Source organism: Capra hircus, chromosome 12, assembly GCF_001704415.2.
Source record: "Capra hircus breed San Clemente chromosome 12, ASM170441v1, whole genome shotgun sequence".
NCBI lineage: Eukaryota > Metazoa > Chordata > Mammalia > Artiodactyla > Bovidae > Capra > Capra hircus.
The window spans coordinates 20,398,242-20,418,561 of NC_030819.1; the positions used below are offsets into that span (position 1 = coordinate 20,398,242).

The 20,320-nt window shown below is 41.0% G+C and overlaps 6 non-coding genes across 6 annotated transcripts; all 6 read right to left on the minus strand.

The window, feature by feature from the left end:
• On the minus strand, window positions 5,124–5,222 carry MIR92A (microRNA 92a). The gene has a single exon (NR_129799.1). It is a non-coding gene; the product is annotated as a microRNA 92a (primary transcript).
• On the minus strand, window positions 5,244–5,330 carry MIR19B (microRNA 19b). Its single transcript, NR_129638.1, has one exon. It is a non-coding gene; the product is annotated as a microRNA 19b (primary transcript).
• Window positions 5,371–5,477, minus strand: MIR20A (microRNA 20a). The gene has a single exon (NR_129646.1). It is a non-coding gene; the product is annotated as a microRNA 20a (primary transcript).
• On the minus strand, window positions 5,546–5,627 carry MIR19A (microRNA 19a). Its single transcript, NR_129637.1, has one exon. It is a non-coding gene; the product is annotated as a microRNA 19a (primary transcript).
• MIR18A (microRNA 18a) lies at window positions 5,684–5,772 on the minus strand. The gene has a single exon (NR_129621.1). It is a non-coding gene; the product is annotated as a microRNA 18a (primary transcript).
• MIR17 (microRNA 17) lies at window positions 5,826–5,909 on the minus strand. The gene has a single exon (NR_129609.1). It is a non-coding gene; the product is annotated as a microRNA 17 (primary transcript).

Genomic DNA, 20,320 nt, shown 5'->3' on the forward strand with positions numbered 1-20,320 from the left:
CATATAGTACGCCAACACCGTTCTAAGAACGCCAAGTGGTTTGATAACCAAAACACTCTAGAGGACAAGCCACAACTGTGATTAGGCCAACTTCATCCAGGTAGCCACGGCCACATCCCGCACACTGACCCCTCTTCTTCCTCAGTGGTTTGGCAAGGGCTCTCCTTCAACCTGGATGTCTAAAGATCAGCTGCTTGTTTTTGTGATTCAAGAATGAAGCTCAACATCTACATTCTCCATCACAGGGCCACACAACTGGAACACAGAAGGCAAGGTCTTTACTTGCTTTACCCTTTGCTTAGGTTTTCCTTTTTTCCCCAGGGGATTACTAGGTACCATAAATCTTCACTCACCAATTGTCCCAACACTAATCCAACCAAGCACCTGCTAAGACCAGTAACACATTTTACAATTAAACTTTTCAAGTTCCAAATGAACTAGATTGGTCTTTTCATGTTTGGCATGAACTTCCATGGACTCTGACAGCCACATTCACCCCTGAGAACCTGCACTCACTTATGCACAAACTACCAGGTACCCTCTACATGCTGGGTACCATTTTACTTGTTGAATATGCATCACTGAACATCTTCAAACCCCTGACCTCATGGAGAATCCTAGAAGGGAGTGAAGAAGGGTATTTTACATGAAGACCCCAATTCTGGCCTGGGAAAAGGCCTCAGATCCTGCATTTCTAACAAGATCCCTAATGACACCATTAGTAGTCTACCAAGAAAAAACCACCCAGGGAGAGGGTACAAATAGGAGAGAAGGTTTGACATTTGTGCAAAGACTAGAAGCAAAGAGGATTAAATCAGTTATCGGAGAAAATTTTTTCCAATCTCAGGGAAAACCAAGTGCAAAGTCCGTGGAGAAAAAGCCTGGAGAGTAAATGGCAGTGATGAGGAGACGCAGAATAAAAGGTCAATGTATAAAGACAGTGGGTGAGCTGGAGGCTCAAGCAACATTATGACTAACAGTACACAGTCAAGAGCAGAAATCAGGTTATCAGAAATGTTCAGAACATAGCAGAAACTAGAATTTTAGAAATCAAAAGTATGAGAAGGTACAAGTCTGACAATTTTCTTGAGGAAGAGGGCTAGAAAATCACTTGCCTTTACAATGACCCTGGAAAACAGGGTGAAGAGTCAAACCTTAAGGAAATCCAGTCCAGCACAAAAGCTGCTATTATACACGTGGTGCATGCTATTACCAAAAAACAAGTATCACTGAAGAGACACTATTACTTCAAGTTGGGAGACGAAAAGCTTGTGGATTCAGAAGCAGATTTAAGGCTGGTGCTAGCTGAAAGGCGTCATGCCAAGCAGTCAGCTATAAAACTAGGTACACAAAACATAAAATGGTGATCTCCTAGTCTTAAAAGTAGTCCCTTACCTTCATACAGAGGTGCTGCTTTGATGTTCTGCATTCTTCTGGCTCATCATTTCAGACAATTCAGGGAAATGGTTAATTCTTAAACATAAGATCAACAGACTTCTCGTTTGTCCTCCTAGCAACCAACTCTACTTAACTCTCCCCAGATTCTGATGCATCTGGACTGTAATTCCAGCAGTGATCTTGAGGTGGCCTCAGTCTAGCCTAAGGTCACCTAGTGGCTTAAGGGCTTCACATACTTGATCAAGTAGATCATTTTCATCTATCCTCGCAAGGTTCTGAAGTCCCAGCTCCCCCAAATCTGCTGAACAGTAGTAATCCTACACAACTACTTACATCTGAATTAGGATTCCTTTTAAGTTTAATCAATGAAATTTCAGAAGAGCTTTTAATGTCTTAGTCTACATAAGTTAAAGTCAGCATTATTTTAAACAATCCTCATAGTACATACACTTCTTACAAGCAAACATAAAATATGTTAATCAGTTATTAAGAATGGGGATACTACACTGACCATGTAATTTGATGTCATTAAGCTGCCAACTTTGGGTTTTTGTTCTTTACCTCCATACCATGTTACTTAACCTTGTTAAGGAGGAAATCCGCTGGCAATTACATATTTATTAGTAAGTATTCAAAACCACATGTGACTGGAATTGCAACTTTACTGTCTTTTTCATAGTTTATCAACATGGGTTTAAATTCAGAGCCTATTTACCAGCTTCATATCCTTGCAAATAAACTTTGCTCATCACATTCCCTTATCTGTAAAATCAGGATACAAACACAGATGCCACTGATACCAAAGTTAAGGTACACCTGTTCCCTCTCCCCCAGTTACCTCAATTAATAAGGAAAGGTGTTTGGATGTTTTATAGTAACAAAAAACGCCAGAAAAATTACAAGCAAGCATAACCTTTAAATTTTTATTTCAAAATTCTCATTCTGGGAAATTTAACAAGTAGTTTTAAAATGCATACATTTATTTACATTGAAAGCACCAAAACAATTCCAACAGCACGACTTAGTTGCAAATACATCAGTATCTCTGAATGCTATATACGCTAAACTAGAAAACTAAGCCTTCACTAATTTTCCTATGGCCTTAAAATTTACAGGGTATGCCCAACTTTGTTACCCTTTAAAACTCTAAGACTATTACATCCTGAATTTACCTTAACAAAACAGAAAACTGTATTTAGTCTTTAAGTACAATGAAAGCTCAACAACCTCCAAGGCAAAGAGGAATGTGCTGTCTTCAAGTAGGCATGGTAGGACTTCCAGTTGGACAACAAAAACTGACCTTGTACACTGAGCCCTCCTTACCTTTACTGCTCAGCTCAGAGGCTCCTAATTCTGATGCTAGACAAACCACCCCAAGGTTATCAATTCAGAACAGTACTTCATTAAATACACAGCAAACTTTAATGTGACACCAAATTTTCCTCCAGGTAGTTGTAGGTTGCTTTTTATCACGAATCATTCTGTAGGGCTCTTCAAAATACAGGGAAAACCCTCAAGTCTGGTTTGGTCTGCTTAGATAGGTTTGCCTGTAAAATGAAGATCTCAGAAGTTTTTAGTAAAATCACCACTACTTTGCAAGCAGCTTTGACAAAGAATAACTTGTAAAACTGTTACTTTCCTTTTTAAACACGCAAACTGGAGAATCAGATATGAATAACATGCAAAAGAGTATTATTAGATTTATTTTTTCTGAAAATAGTCTTAAGGCTATCAAATTTGAAACTTTAAGGAATTTCAAGGTTTTCTCAACACTGAGAAAAGATGGCCAGAGCAGTTTTCCCCAGGTCAATTATACATGAGGCAATCATTAGCTATAATCAACTTGTGCCCTAACTGATATCTCAAAATGGCTGAATGTTAACCTTTGTTATTTGTATGTCTTTTCTTTAGTGTTATTTGAAAAGTATGTTGTACACACCTAAAAAATCTTTAGACACAAGCATACAAAATTTGCCAGGTATTTCACCCAGAATCAGATGCAATTCCTACTTACTAAACCCTAAACAACCACAGCCCCACTGCCAATGCCCACATAAAACGTTCCCCCTGATTAACAGTTCAACTAAGTTCTGAATGTAAGTACTACACAAATTCAGCAGCTAGGAAGACTTATCTTTTAACCTAACAATTCTTTTGTTTAGTTACTTGACTTATGGTTTAGCACATTTAAGAATCATCTGACAGGCTTATCATTGTTTCACTTTGAACAATAACCCTAGAGTATTTTCCCCAAAGCTTTAAAAATAAAATTATATGATCCGGTACATGTAAACATCCTCTTTCCCCTTTTAACCTATAGCACACCATTTCGTAGAGTACTGTAAGCCATGCTAACATTATGGGACTTTTAAAGCACAGTTTAAAGCAGTGTTTGTCATTAAACACGAAAACAATTTTTAGGTTTCCTTCCAATTCAAAAGGTTTAAGAACTCAAACTAATGGACAGTTAAGATTTCCATTTTGTAAGCACTACATCATTCTTAGTAGTTTTCTCTCATTCTGGAAATTATTTACCTTTTAATGAACTCCAGAACTGTGAAATTCTTACCTTTTCTATTAAGGGATCCTTAATTAAGCTCTTTATATTTCTTAAAGAAGGGACATGCAAGGAGTTAAACTTTTGTTCAACTTCACACAACGCATTTTAAAAGGATGTTCTCAAAATGTATTGGGTGACACATTGAGGTTACATGTTAATTTATTCCATATTACTAAGACAGCATCCTTCTTACAAAATTTAACTTGGGTCCAATTTTAACAACTGATCATTTAAAACCCACATTTTTCTACCACATATGAAATCCAAATTAGAGACAAAACACACAGGAAAAGAGGCAGAGATGTTGCTCTGCCTGCCTCTACTTAGGTTCCACTTGTTGCCAAAGTCTGCTTTACGAAGGTAGTAGGGAACAGAAAGGTTAACTACAGACTTTAAACAAAAACTAATTTCAGATTCCCACTCACACTCTTGGCATTAAGACCTACAGACACACATACTTGTAAACTCCATTCAGCATTAGCATATCTTGTTTTCTTTTCAACTACTGTTTTATGTTCCAGAAAGCGAAGAACAATCTAAGGATCACTGACAATTTATACATCATTAACAATTACCAAAAAACTTGCAAATAACCAGTTAACAGTTACACATGAAGAACACCAGTACTGACAAAATAGTATTTGTTTACTAGCAACAAGACAACCCACCCCTCCCAAATTTAAATTTCATGCTTAAAAAATAACAGAACAACTTTCTTTACACAATGCTTTAAACAGAATGGCATTTTCACCAAATTTAAATATTTGAATGTTAAGCAACAAAAGTTATTGCCTTTTAAAGGTTAAGTAAAATGTCCTGAATTCCAGGTCCAAAGTAAGCAAAAGGCATCTATCCTCACTTTACAGATTATCAAAATAAATTTCCCTTACAAATTGTTAATTTGTTAACTAAGTAAGTCAAATTTGACCAAAAAAATATCATATACCACATGCAATCTTAGAAGAATGTTTTAGTACAAAAATATGACAAAACAACTTCAAGGAAAAGCTGTATGTGGTTTATATTTTACACACAGATATGTATGTGAACTTTTACACAGAATGATTACACATCTTCTTTTTCGATACTTTCTCTATTTCTGGAACGGTTAAAAGTGGAAGTTGAATCTTCAGCAATATTTAATTTTCAAAATCTTCTGGTCACAATCCCCACCAAACTCAACAGGCCGGGACAAGTGCAATACCATACAGAAACACAGCATTGCAACTGATCCCAACCTGTGTAGAAAGGGGTTTGATTTTCCCTTACTTTTCTACAGACTTTTCACTACCACAGTCAGTTTTGCATGGATTTGCACAGCAGAATATCACACAGCTGGATGCAAACCTGCAAAACTAACCATAGAACAGTGTTCAGTAAACTGGACAGTTTGACTGGGCGACAGGCCGAAGCTGGAGTTCTACAGCTAGCAGTACTTTAAGTGCTCATAATGCAGTAGATAACTAAACACTACCTGCACTATAAGCACTTTAGTGCTACAGAAGCTGTCACGTCACACACCAGGCAGATTCTACATCGACACAATAAAAGTACACAAAATTAGTTAAGGATCACTTGAAGGAAATAGCAGGCCACCATCAGTTTTGCATAGATTTGCACAACTACATTCTTCTTGTAGTGCAACTATGCAAAACTAACAGAGGACTGCACACACACAGTATTAGCACACCTCTATGCTTGCTTGGCTGGCTCACTGGACGGAAGCATAACTTCTTATGCCAGAAGGAGCACTTAGGGCAGTAGATGCTAATCTACTTCACTATCTGCACTAGATGCACCTTAGAACAAAAAGCGCTCGACACCAGCAGGCCCTGCGCCCCAGCCCACCGTGGCCCCCGAGGCAGCTGTCACCATAATGCTACAAGTGCCTTCACTGCAGTAGATGCACAAATCACTACCTGCACTGTAAGCACTTTGACATTATTCTGACTCGTCTCAATCTTCAGTTTACAAGGTGATGTTCTTTATTCCTGCTAAATTCGAAATAAATAAACAGATGAAATAACACCTCAAACTCTAACATTTATGTAAAGCACAAAACATTGAGCATAAACCCTAATAGGGAAGAGAAAATGAGTTAAATCATCTCAAACCTTCCAGCTGCATTTAAAAGCAAATTTAGACCTCAAAACTAGAAAAGGTTTATCAAGACACTTATAATTAATCACCATTTTTATAAGAACGTGGTAGCTCTTCTTTTCCTTTGCCATTCCCAAAGGCATACTTAAGAAAAACCAAAATCATACTGCGTATCACCAAGGTAATTTGAGTCATATACCTTTCAGAGGAAATCTTCACATCCACGTGGCAAAACATTTTTCTTTTCTTCTGGCTTCCAATTAGCAATTACTTGGTAAACTGATTGATAAAATTACCGTTCAGACTACATTTCAAGTATATCAGCTGGTTTTAGAAGTTAAATGTCTCAGATAACTTATTTTAAGCTTGAAAACTTACTCCAGTGTACATCTACTTCGTCAATTTAAAGCAGTTCTAAATTTTTTGTATCAGTTTGCAAAGACTTACAATGGTATTTGCGTTATATTTTTTACTAACTTACACATTAGCTATAACCCAAACTAAGTTTTCGAAAAACAAAACAGAAAACAATGAACAGAGAACAAAATACCTACTTCACTATTTGAAAACCCAATCCCATATTATTTCTTTAAATGAAAGAGTAAAGTCAAGAGAAATCGGTTTTTAAAAAGTTAACAAGTAAAATTCAAATATACACTTACCCACTGGGGAAAACTTCCTTCTCAGCAAATATCCTTAGAAAAGCTTTTGGTGCAGTTAGGTCCACGTGTATGACTGGAAAGGGTGGGTGGGTGGGGAGGGGGGGGAGGTAGGGAAAAAAAGACAAACATTTGCTCAAAATTACTACCACCCTCCAAATCCATATTTTAAACTTGTTCTTTCCCACTCCCCCTTTTATCAACCACATCCATTTGTAAAACTAAGGACAGGGTAGTCAGGCAATACTGCCAGGGTTCAAAAGACCAACGATATATGGGTGAAAAGGTGTAAAAGTTGAAAACTCACATGCGTTAGATTCACGTTTTACCGAAATACCAGAGGATGATCAACAGCAATCGTTAACTACTGCACGGCTCCAGTGAGAGGGAAAGGCAGTGAAGAGACTATTCTTCACCACCCCTCCCCCAATCAAGACCTCGTGGCTGCAAGCCGGGATAAAGAGTTGTTTCCCCAACTGATGTGGTGTAGATAGCACTACACTAATTTTTCCTCTCGGTGATATTGCAAAAATAAGCCTGCTTTACCCCAGTTCCCGTCCCCTTTAGTCCAGCTTAGGAATAAAAAAGGAGGCAGGAGCACCCGGGACTGCAAACTGCCCGCCACGCTCATGGAGCCCGGGCCGGCAGCACATGTCGCACAAGGGGGAGCGCGGCCCTGCGATTCCCAGCGCGGCCGCCAGGGGGCGGCGGGTCAGAGTCGGGGCCTGCCGGACACGGCAACCCCCCCACCCGTTTCCCGGCGGCAGCCGCGCGGCGACCGGCGGCGCCGAGGCCCGAGCGCGGCGGGGACGCGGGCGCGCCGCCCCTCCTTTGTGTCCCCCAGCCCTCCCCCCCGAGCCCGGCCCAGAGGGGCGGGGGCTCCGCGACTGCGGTGCCCGTCGCACGCGGCCCGAGGCCTAAGCCAGGAACAATCGGCGGCGGCGCGCAGTCGCCGCCATGTCCCCCGCCCTCACCCCCGCGCAGCCCGCCCCGCAGGAACATGGCGGCGCGGCCGCCGCTCCCGCCGAGCCGGGCTGGCCTCCCGCGCCGCGTTCCCCCGCCAGCGGGCGACCGAAGAGGGTTCCACGCCGCCACCAAGGCCGGCCCGGGCCTGCTCCGCCGGCCACGACGCGGGAAGTTGAGAGCCCCGCCCGGGGGCTGCCCACGCGGGTTAACAAAGCCCACACGGAGTGGGGGTGGCGTCCAGGCCGCGCCGCCCCGAGCACCCGCGCCCTCCGCCCACCCTCGCGCGCACAAAGTTTGGGGGCCCGCGGGCTCCCGGCCGGGCCACGCCGCCCGCCGGCGCGCAGGTACCTCGTGGGCGCGCCCCCTCCCGGTCCGCGGCCTGCCCCATGTGCCGCTGCCGCCGCCGCTTTGTTCTGGCGGCGCTTTAACTCTCGCCCCCGAGAGAAACTTTCCTTGCCCGGGGACCCCGCGGCCCGCGTGCGCCCGGAGCCCTGGAAGCGGGGGGGTGCAGGCCTCGCGCGTCCCTTCCCCGAGGGGCCATTGTGTGCGCCGCGCGCCCGTCCGCCTGCCCCGCCGGCCGGCCCAGGCAGGGTCCGCGCGGGTCCCGGGCGCGGCCGCCGCGCGCACGCCGCCCCCTCCCGCCCTCCCGTCCGCGGCCCTGCCCTGCCCCTCCGCCAGCCCGCGTGCGAGCGAGGCAGCAGCCAGTGGCTGCTGCCACACGCCGGGGCGGCCAACGGCCCGAGACCCGCCCCGGTCCCCGGCCACGCCGCGGCCGCCACGCTGCCCCGGGGCCCGCCCGCCGCCCGCCGCCCGCCGGACCCGGGCCGCACACAACAGGTTTCACTCACTCGGCGGAGGGGCGGGCAGACTCACCAGGAGGAGTAGCCGCCACCATCTTCGCCTCGCCCGCCGCGGGCTCTCGCTCCCGCCTCCCCACCCGCCTCCGCTTTACTACGACCGGAGGCCCCAGGCCGGGGGTGCGGCCAGCCGGCCGGTCCGCCCCGCGGAGGGGGCTTCGCGAGGGGGCGCAAGCCACGGCGGCGCGGCGGGGGTCGTCCCCACCCCCTCGGCCTCGCCCGAGGGCGCGAAGTGGCGCGAAGGCGCAGGTCGGGCAGCGGCGGCAGCACCTCGAAGGACCATGTGGGTGAATGAAGGGCGGCGGCTCCCGCCTCAACGTAAATACGGACAAGCCCCACTCCCTCATTAGCATAAAAAACAAAGTACTTCCGACCTCCCCGCCCGCCCGCCAATCACCGCAGGCCCCGCCCACGGCGGCTCGGGCTCGGCGGCCGGGAAAGCGGGAGCCGAGAGCCGCTCGCGGCGCCGCGCTGCTTTCCCCCGGCCGCGCTTCCCCGCCGCCCGCCCACTGCCGCCCGCCTCGCCGAGCGCCTCGCCCGGACACCTCGCGCCACGCCTCCGGCACGCCCTCCGTTAACTAGCTCCGCGCGCGTGCAGACCCCCGCGCGGCGCACACCCTCCTGGAAGCGCACGCTTCCTGCGGCTTCCTGGGGACTCGGCTTCCTGGGGGCTCTGCTCCCGCGGGCGTTCGACGTATACGCTATGTGGTTAGTGTTTCTTACTTTTCCTGCCCGAGTCGGGTCTCGGTGATAATTAGGGGCCTGCTTCATAACACCGTGAACCAAAGATAAGTAAAAGCCAGTGACTTACACACTCACGTCGAAACGGGCTTCCTCAGTGCAAAGATCGTTTTAGACACAGAGGTAAATGCCTAACACCCGAGACTTGTGAATGCACAGATTGCTGCAATGTGTCTCCTTAACCCGGCCGTGTGTAAACCAAAAAGCATGCCTGAGCAGAGGTTTCACAGCTGCAGTACCTGGTCTTTCTCCCATACCCCGCTGCATTTAATAAGAACACTTAGCTCTCCTGTAGAAACAGTAGGTCTCGAAAAGAACCTCATAAACAACCACAAAGCAAAGCAGAGAAAAAGAGCCCACTCAGGAGTGCACCTCCTTCTACATGCTGTGGTTTAGGAAATTCCAGAATTCTCAGAAACATAATTGTTAAAAGAAGTGAGGATTCATAGCACTGACTACAAATACAGTAATTTTAAATTGGTTTTAAATAATACGGTAAGTATTTATTGGAAAGCACATGTCACTAGTTCGTGATTTTACAAGTCAACACAAGAGGAAAAAAAAAAAAACTCATATTACCAAAAGACGCCTATAATGTCCAAATGTGAAAATTTTCGACCTTCACATCTTGATGATACTGCTATTTACTATCTTTCTGACTCCTTTTTATCATGCTTTGGTTAAGTTCAATTGCCAAATTAGTGATGAAATAAAAAGTTGTTTTTGCTACCTTTATATCAAGGATCTATTTTCTAGATATTTCTGCTTTACAAATCAAAATAGATGGCCAAATCTGAAATTTTACAATATTTAATCTTGTTAAAACGGTCATTTATGAGTCTTTCAAAGGGGAAAACTGATAATTTTATTAGAAGTCTAGTTTACATTACTTTTGGCCAGCATTGATAGGTCAAATTCCTTTCATTAAAACTTTATCTTCTGCTGTAAAGTAGAAAGGCTAGGAGGAGGGGTGCAATGAGTAAGTGTTCATCACACACTCTGAATCATGGGAAATCCCACCTATATACAGGTTTCTTAGCAGGAGAGTTACTTATCTCCTAGCTTATTTCCAGTGAAAGTCAACACTGCAGTACTCCTAGTTTGGAAAAGGTGTTTTTTGACACCTAACAGTATTTCTGCAGAAACCTAACATGTAATCAACTGTTTTCTATGACTACAGTTTGAGATTTGTTACTGTATACATTTTTTTTTACTGTAATCAAGATTTTGGAATATGTAAATTCACTTAAACCTACTTACTTGGAAATCCCAGAAAGTTTCATAATTAGTAGATTACATTTTATATTTAAGGGTTCACTCACACTTCCTTTTCAGAATTAATAAACAAATTGTTGTAAGTATAATTAGAATAATTGAAAACTTTCCCATCCCAATGAGTTTAAAGATTAGCCAACTTATATATTTTTTGAAGTCACTACTAACTAACTAGAAACTCATCTCCTCAATCACAGCTAAATATACCTTAAAAGTAAAGTAAAGATTTCATGGTTATGATTTGGAAGATCAGGAAAATATCTAAACTGCTAACAAATGCTTTCTGCAACCAAGGAATGTGAAAATAAAGCTATCTGAAATGCCAAAGTAGACACACAGCCTTCTCAAGTTAGCTAAAACACACAGTACTGTTTTACACAATCCAGAACATTTCAGATAAAATGAAAAGCTCAGTTCAAATCAGAACAGTTGCATATAAGTGACTGTTTACATTACATTTAACAAGAACTAGAGAACTCTATTTTTCACTTTTCACCCAAATGTTTCAGTCCAATAGACACAGATGTTATGAATTGAGAGTGTAAAAATTTCTGCCCTTGTTAATAAAATTTAGAATTTTATTCCCTAGATTGTGCTGTTTGACTGTATCAGTTGACTTAATTGATATGTCAGTATCCATTGACTTAATTGTACTGAAATTTTGAAAGGTATATTCGCTTAAAGTATTCTTGTTTTGTAGTATCGTTATAGATTTTAACAAGCTAGTGAAGCGATAATCACGTCCACGCTGTAGATTGGAAAGCTTAAGGACAGTGAAAGAATATAAGAGAATACAACCATCAGTGTAATTTTAAAACTGTATCTATGTATAATTTGAATACTAACTTGGAGATAACCTACAAGTTGGCTGTTAGTATTAAGTATATTTCATATTTTGACAATTTGGCATTGTTAACATGGATTTCTATAGTAATTTATCATTTTCTCACACTTATTTGAATTTTATAGGAAAGAAAAATAAATTTAAACACCACTTTGACTTTGGAAAGCTAACTGGTTATAAATCCAGAACATTTTGAACTCTTTTTGGTAATGTAGCAAACAGGGATCAATGAGACATATTCAATGATGATATATTGAATTTTCTATAAAATATATTTGTAAATGTCTGAAAATACATAACCTAGTCTTACCATATGATTTGTGCTTTCAATCAAATTAACAATCAGCGCCTGTTATTCTTCTGGCACTGGTGGAAGTTAAAACGAGAATATAACAGAGCCTGTGCTTTTGAAAAGTTTAAGAGTTACAGAATATTATGGATTTTTGTGAATGTTTCATGAATAAATCAAACACTTCAGGTCCTTCCTCAAGTTTTTATTTTATTTATTCCTTCTAATATCTAATAAAATAATCCCCCCAATGTCAAATTATTTTATTTTCTTGGTTAAGAATTTCGAACAGTTACATTTCATATGTGTTATTTGATAACCATGCATAACATGAATGTATGGATTATTTGCTACAAATGCATTCCAAGGTGATATTAATGACAATAAATTTATAGGGAACACAAATGCCATGCTCATTTAACCTAATAATCCCATCTGTGGTTTTGAGATTAAGAAAATATAAATTATAAAGGGATATGTGTCTGTGGTTTTGAATAAAGAAGCAATTTGAAGAAAGTTCTTTCCGTTCTTTTTTTCTATCTTTGAAACTGTCCCTGTGGTACTCTGTAGAACCAGATGAGGGTCACTGACAATTATTTAATTAAGAAAGTTAGACATATTAGGTACTATTTGTCACAAGAATGATAATCTCCATCCTCAAAGAAATTCAGTATACATTGATGTTTACCAATGTATGTGAAATAGTACAGCTTTTATAAAATAAATTTAGTACATTTTTAATTAAACATTTAAGGACATGTATCACGATAGTACATGACAGTGAAGTGTTTCATTTGCTTTTACCGGAAGAATGTAACATCAAAGTTAGAAGGAGCTTATTTTAAATTTCTTGTTCTTAACTTAAGCCAGGTTCTCAATTTGGCTGTACTTTATAATCATCCAAGGAGCCTTTAAAACATGCAAACGTCTGGCCCTTATTTTGCAGATATTCTTATTTAGTTATTTAGAAGAGGAACCGGAATCTCGTTTTTAAAAAAAAACCTTAGCTTATGTTAAGTCCATATTGACCAGCTCAGGTACTTAGTTCTTGCATGAAGTACTTGGTAGGACACTGATTTTAGCTGCTTAATCTTGATAAGTGCTTTGCCAGTATCCATCGGCACTGCATATGTGTATTATTTATTCACACAGAGAAACCATCAGAAACTGACCCAGGATATTTCACATCCTTCACCAAAGGTTTATGGGCATCAAAGTACCACCCCCACACAAAAGACAAAACTTTCAGAAATAATTTTGAAAAATGTGTGTACATTAACTGTAGCAACCTCTGTTTATCAGACACTTCAGAACTACAGTATACTGTTGTATTTTCACTATCTAGGGTTTGCAGTTTCATGCAACTAACAATCTGTTTAACGATAGAAAATTATTCCATACATGGATTGTGTTGTATTTGAAACAATTCAATGTAGCAGACACGTAGGTTTAACCTGAATTTGTTTTTTCTCAATCACTTATCTGTGAGAAAGGGGTACACATGACCATCTTGGTCATCTCTACAATTTTTAAAATCCTGAAAGACACACAGCAAGAAGACAGGTCCCAAGTAGGAGTAATTACCAAATTCTGATGCTTTTCATCAATTTTATTGAATTTCCTAAAAGCCTCTTAGGTTTCCTTTCTGGTTTTGCTTTCTAAATATAGGCTTTAACTTCAATTTATGTTAGAGGAAACTCGTTGATTCAGCCTGTCATCTAGGTCTATTTTGCTAGTTAGTAGTTCCAGAAACAAGGTGTTGTTTACCTAATTACTTCAATAAGATTAGTTAAAATAACACAGATTTCATAATTGTTACATTAGTTCACAAAACTATACTTGAATACTTATATATTGACCTTAACATTCAGGCCTAATACATTCTATGTATGCAAGGTGATAAAAATTGTTTTTATTTGCTGTAAATTGTATTTGGTAATGTGAATTATAACTGCAAATAATTTTTTTTTCTGAAACGACTTTAAAGTTTGGATGACAGTGTATTCAGATTGAAGATTTGTGATGGTTCAATTACTGTAGTTCTATAAGCGCCCACCAAATAATTAAACTTATACAAGTATAAAAACACAGAAACTTTACATGAAACTTCCATTAAAGTGGGCACATTTTTGAAAAATCCTACAAGCCAATGTACCCTTGCTCCCTTAAGTATTTTCCAAACCCAGGTGATAAGCTTCAGTATAGTAGCTTATTTTTCACATACCAGTATTCAAGAGGTATATGACAAAGTTTGGACTAAGTCAAACCTAAACTGAATTGGAACAAAAGCTGACATTTCTAGATCCAAAATTATGAAAGTGTGAGGGCCAGGTAAAAACATTGCGGAGCAGGGCTCGAAGCTCTACACTACTATCATTCAAAGAAAAGTCAGAACCCAATCGATCCTCAAGAATTGTCTTGGGAATCTGAATGACTTTCTTTGTTTTCTGGGAATACGTGCATGATGGCATTGTGGTAGTCAGAGAACGGCTGTGTCTGACATACCTGCTTTTAGGGATTTCCCCAAATTATGTAGGAATACATTTAAAAGCGAATGATATTAGATTTAGCCATACATACTTAGATATGCCCAGTGTTAAACTTGCTTGCAAAATGTTTAGATCAAATTGCTTTCCTCCTCTGGCTGGGAAGTCATGGTAGCTGTAAGTTTACAGGGAGCTGCAAGTAAAATTATTCCGAGAGAATGTTTAAAGTCAAGACAAGATAGGAAGGGATGTAGGAAGCTGATGTTTATGAGCCATAAAAGTCCACCAAGGATAGCAAAATAAGGATAAAGCAGAGCTTAGAGGATGGGGAACAGGGTGCGGAAAATAGCCTAGGAAATGTTCTATGTTTTTGATCTAAGGGTGGTTACATGAGTGTAAAAATAGTCATCGTTACACACTTACAATTAGTGTATTTTATGTTCTTTGTTCTCTGCATATTATCTTTCAATTTCGAAAGAACAATACAGAGAGCAAGAACAAAAACAAAGAGGAAGGAATCGGTATAAAAACTCAAGACAAACTAAAGTATGGATTAATGACATATGTAGAAGCATGGTGTAGTTAAATACCTGCATATTGTCTGTTGCTGGCTGTTGTGTGTTCTCTAAATGATCATATATGGATGAGCTAGTTGCAAGGAAAGAGTTATGGCGAGGACAGATAAATCAGTCACAGGTAATGTTTAAGAAACTACTATTACCTAACAGTAGCCAGATGATATCAGATAATCCAGAAAAGACTAACATTAGCCAAGAGAATTCTGTTTTTCAATATGAAATGTTTAGGAGATGACTAATATTTTACATTGTCTAAGTGGACTTGCTGTTCCAGTAGGCACTGTTATATTCACATCTCACATTAGCTATAGAAACTGGTTATTCCAGTGTTCAAGGTTACTGCTTACCTGGAATAGGAAACAGCAACCCACTCCAGTACTCTTGCCTGAAAACTTCCAAGGACAGAGGAGCCTGGCAGGCTACAGTCGATGGGGTCCCAAAGAGTTGGATATGACTGAGCGACTGAACACATACATTCATTTTGGCAAACAAATGAGGTATTTTGAAGTTTAATGTATGTTCATCTAAAATCATTGCCACAGAGTATGTGCTCAAAAATTTTTTTGTTGTTAATCAGTGAACTTGAAAGTCCTATCTACAGAATCATGAATGTAATTCTTTTATGAAAGTATTTTAGAGACATATTTAATGGGTAAATCTTGTAATTCTATCTGAAAAGAGAGACTGACATTTTTTGGTTTTATTTTTATGTACATAGTGTTATATGGAAATGGCAACACACTCCAGTATTCTTGCCCAGAGAATCCCGTGGACAGAGAAGCCTGATGGGCTGCTGTCCACGGGGTTGCACAGAGTCTGACATGACTGAAGCGACTTAGCATGTATGCATGCATTGAAGAAGGAAATGGCAACCACTCCAGTATTATTGCCTGCAGAATCCCAGGGACGGAGGAGCATGGTTGGCTGCCGTCTATGGGGTCACACAGAGTGTGACACGACTGAAGCAACTTAGCAGCAGCAGCAGCAGCAGTAGTACTATAGAGCTTACCCCAAGGCTCGGCAGTAAAGAATTCGCTTGCAATGCAGGAGATGTGAGTTCGATCCCCTGGAGTAGGGCAGCAACCCACTCCAGTATTCTTGCCTGGAAAATCCTACAGACAGAGGAGCTTGGTGGGTTACAGTCCATACAGTAGCAGAGTTAGACAGGACGGAAGCAACTGAGCAAGCATGCATGCATATAGTATTATACAAAGAGACAGCTGGAGTCTGTAGGAACTGTGGGAGGCTAGAGAATGGAAGAGGCCAGAATTAAGAAAGAGGGGAGATACTGATACTAGAATCTGACAAGATTATTAAACTTTTGAACTATGAAATCAGAAGCAAGTTGGAACTAAAGGATAAAATTCTGATAATCACTATGGAGTTGGGATGTAATCTAAATGGCAGGGAGGCAGACTGATAAGAAGATGAAAGCTGATCATGGTTAAACAGCTGACTCAGAGAAGCAGAAACAGGAGAGGCACTGAATCAGCGGCTGGTATTATGAATGGATCTTGGGAAGACATCTTTTGTCTGAGATGGCTCAGTGATTCCCAGAGTGTCCGTGGCCCCCAGATGAAAGTTCTCTGTCTTAAATCACACTGGGCACTGCCTTCTTCCACTGTTCAGGAGTCACTAGATATTGTTTGATATCATTCTCTAATGTCAAAATTAATTCTTGGTAAGGGAACTCGTGGGGAAGTTCAGCAGTGAGCTAGATATAGGTTGGTGGTGATTTAGTTGCTAAGTCATATCCAACTCTTGCAACCTCATACACTGTAGCCTGCCAGGCTCCTCTGTCCATGGGATTCTCCAGGCAAGAATACTAGAGTGGGTTGCTATTTCATTCTCCAGGGGATCTTCCCAACTCAGGAGTCAAACTCAGGTCTCCTGCACTGCAGGAAGATTCTTTACTGACTGAGCTATGAATTAAGCCTAGATATGTCCAGTTTCATGGGAACTACATACTGTATCACATATCCCTGGCATAAAACCAAAGTAGACATGGGACAGAAATGAGTGTTCCTAACAGAACAAGTTTTGACTGGAACTCTGAAAGAATTGTAATAGATTATTGCAGATTGTATTCTATTAATCAACTGAATATAATATTGGTATAGCCACTCATTCATTGGTGTGTGTATGTGAAGCAAAGTGATTGAATTCTCTATTTGGGAAAACTGATACAATTAGTTTGACAGTGATAACAAATTGACACATGGATTTTCCTACATCAGTTCAATTCAGTTCAGTTCAGTCACTCAGTCGTGTCCAACTCTCTGCGACCCCATGAATCACAGCACGCCAGGCCTTCCTATCCATCACCAACTCCCGGAGTTCACTCAGATTCACGTCCATCGAGTCAGTGATGCCGTCCAGCCATCTCATCCTCTGTCATCCCCTTCTCCTTCTGCCCCCAATTGCCCCCAGCATCAGGGTCTTCTCCAATGAGTCAACTCTTCGCATGAGGTGGCCAAAGTACTGGAGTTTCAGCTTTAGCATCATTCCTTCTAAAGAAACCCCAGGGATGATCTCCCTCAGAATGGACTGGTTGGATCTCCTTGCAGTCCACGGGACTCTCAAGAGTCTTCTCCAACACCACAGTTCAAAAGCATCATAAGAACAGTCAAATGATCAGTAACCATTATCCATGAATATGATCTCTAGCTCACCCAGCTGGGGACATGGGAAATGCAAAGAAAATACAGGCAGACTCCGTTTTATCATGCTTCTCTTTGTTGCCCTTCACAAATGTTGTATTATTTACAAACGGAAGTTACTGGCAACCCTCAATGAGCAAGTTTAACGGAAGCCTTTTTTCCAACATTTGCTGAGTTCATGTCTCTGTGTCACATTGTGGTCATTCTTGTAACATTTCAAAAATTTTCATTAATGTTAAATATATCATGGTGATCAGTGATATTTGACGTTACTATTGAAAAAAATTGTGACTCAATGTAAGCTCAGATGATGATCAGGATTTTTAGCAATAACGTATTTTTTACGTGTAACGTATACCTTAATTAGGTATATACATTTTTTAAGACATAATACTATTGCACACTTAATAGACTTCAGTATAGTGTAGACGTAACTTTCATATATGCACAGGGAAACCAAAAAATGTGTGTGACTTGCTTTTTTGCATTATTCTCTTTACTGCAGTGCTTTGGAACCGAACCTGCAACATTTCTGGGGGATGACTGTATTAGAATTAGAAGGGCTTCCTACTCTTCTTCCAGAGTCTGCAGTTGCCTATGGAACTGTGCAAAGCAGATGAGAACTATAGCAAGAGAGCCAATGTAAAGCAACAGCAATAGTCACACTACCTGGTAAATCTGAAATGGCAACAAAACTCTGTCCCAACTGGGCATTCTATTTTATTTTTTTAATTATTATTATTTTTTAATACTTCCTTTTCAGAAAGTATACTAACCACTGGCAGTCCTGAATCAAGAGGAGAGGACAGGTAAATAAAGGTTAGACTGCCAAAGTAACAAGAAACTAACTGTAGGTTGATGCTAAGACAGGTTACCAAGGGCCACTATCTATAGTTCTTTCCTCTGTGTGCTGCCCCTGCCCCTGATCCTGAAGGCAGGACCCTCTCTGGCTTCTTATAGTCTTAGGTAAGATTGTACTTAGTCACTCAGTTGCGTCTGATTCTTTGAGACCCCATGGACTGTAGCCTGCCAGGCTCCTCTGTCCATGGGGATTCTCCAGGCAAGAATACTGGAGTTTGTTGCCATGCCCTCCTCCAGGGGTTCTTCCCAACCCAGGGATTGAACCCAAGTCTCTTATATTGTGGGTGGATTCTTTACTGTCTGAGCCACCAGGGAAGCCCTTAGACAAGATTAACTGCTGCAGTTTTGCGGTTTTTCATAGCTATGCTATAACATTTGATATATTTTAGAGTACACTCAAACAGTATCAACTAAACTAGATTAAAATACTCCATGTATTTTTCATTTTTGTTTTGAATCCTAAAGAATAGTGTTTGTTTTTCTTCCCTGCTGCTGCTGCTGCTAAGTCACTTCAGTTGTGTCCGACTCTATGCGACCCCATAGACGGCAGCCCACCAGGCTCCCCCATCTCTGGGATTCTCCAGGCAAGAACACTGGAGTGGGTTGCCATTTCCTTCTCCAATGCATGAAAGTGAAAAGTGAAAGTGAAGTCGTGCAGTCGTGTCCGATTCTTCGTGACCCCATGGACTGCAGCCTACCAGGCTCCTCCGCCCATGGGATTTTCCAGGCAAGAGTACTGGAGTAGGGTGCCAGTGCCTTCTCTGGGCTTTCTTTCCTAAAACTACCTAAATAGAACAGTATTACTGATTTTATATGGCATTACTTGTTGTTTAGTTGCCAAGTCGTGTCAGACTCTGCGAACCATGGACTGTAGCCTGCCAGACTCCTCTGTCTGTGAGATTCTTCAGGGAATCTTCCCGACCCAGGGATTGAGCTCTTATCTCCTGCACGTATCCCGCCTTGCAGGCAGACTCATCTGGGAAGCCCATATAGCATTATTAATCATTAGGAATTAGCATGAATGTTTTGAAGAAAATTAAAGAATTCAAATCTGAACGTTTCCAAGGCATCAAATCCTTCTTCAGGAAATCTTTAAAGGAAATAAGAAAAGTGACTCTTAAAAAAAAAAACAAAACTCACTTTCTTTAGTTCCCACAGACATTCAGTGAAGAGCAAAGCTGCCATTGTTCTGAAGGCTAGAAGAAACAAAAGTCAAGAAGTGTTATTGTATGGTTAGTTCTAGCTAATAGAAAATTGAGATTAAGTGATATAGATTAATGTAATACCTTTCAACTTCTCCTAAGTCTAAAGGGCATCTCAGAACCCTCTCAGGTGGTTCATAAAGCATCTGGCATTTCCATGGCTGTTTATTAAAGTAGGCATGACATACGCTAATATTTAAAGAATGGAATTTAGAGCAATAAGGATTTATGTGGGGGTTCCAACTGTTTCATTCACTAGCATTTAATCATGGACAACTTTCTACCTCTCAATTTCCTCATCTTTAAAATAAGAATATTGATAGTATCTACTTCATTGCTGTTAAGAATCTATCGAAATAATCTATATAAATGGTTGAAGGTCATAAATAGTATACAAAGATAATAAATATTAACTATTATTAAGAATAATCTAAAGTTAAAATATAAGACTATTTGCCAACATCTATTTAGGTTCTTTTTATTATTTAAAAGATACTAAATTATAATATTCTACATATTGAGCCAGTTTCTCAAAGCATTCTATTCTAAAGGATTAAATTATAATTGAAGATGCTGTAGTAATTTTTCACCAAGAAAATGTCCATTTTACTATCATAATATCCAAAAATAACTCTACATAGACTCTTCTATACACTCACACACGTATTCACATATGCAGGACATGCAGAATTGGATAGGTTGGTTGTGTGTTCATGAAGTAAGATAAATAATACATTTGAACCTACTCATGCATTTAGTACAAAGGGGAGGAAAAACATTTTCTTCCAAAGTCTGCTGTCCATAGTTTAAGATTAATGGGAATGAAAAATAACTTTTAAAGCAC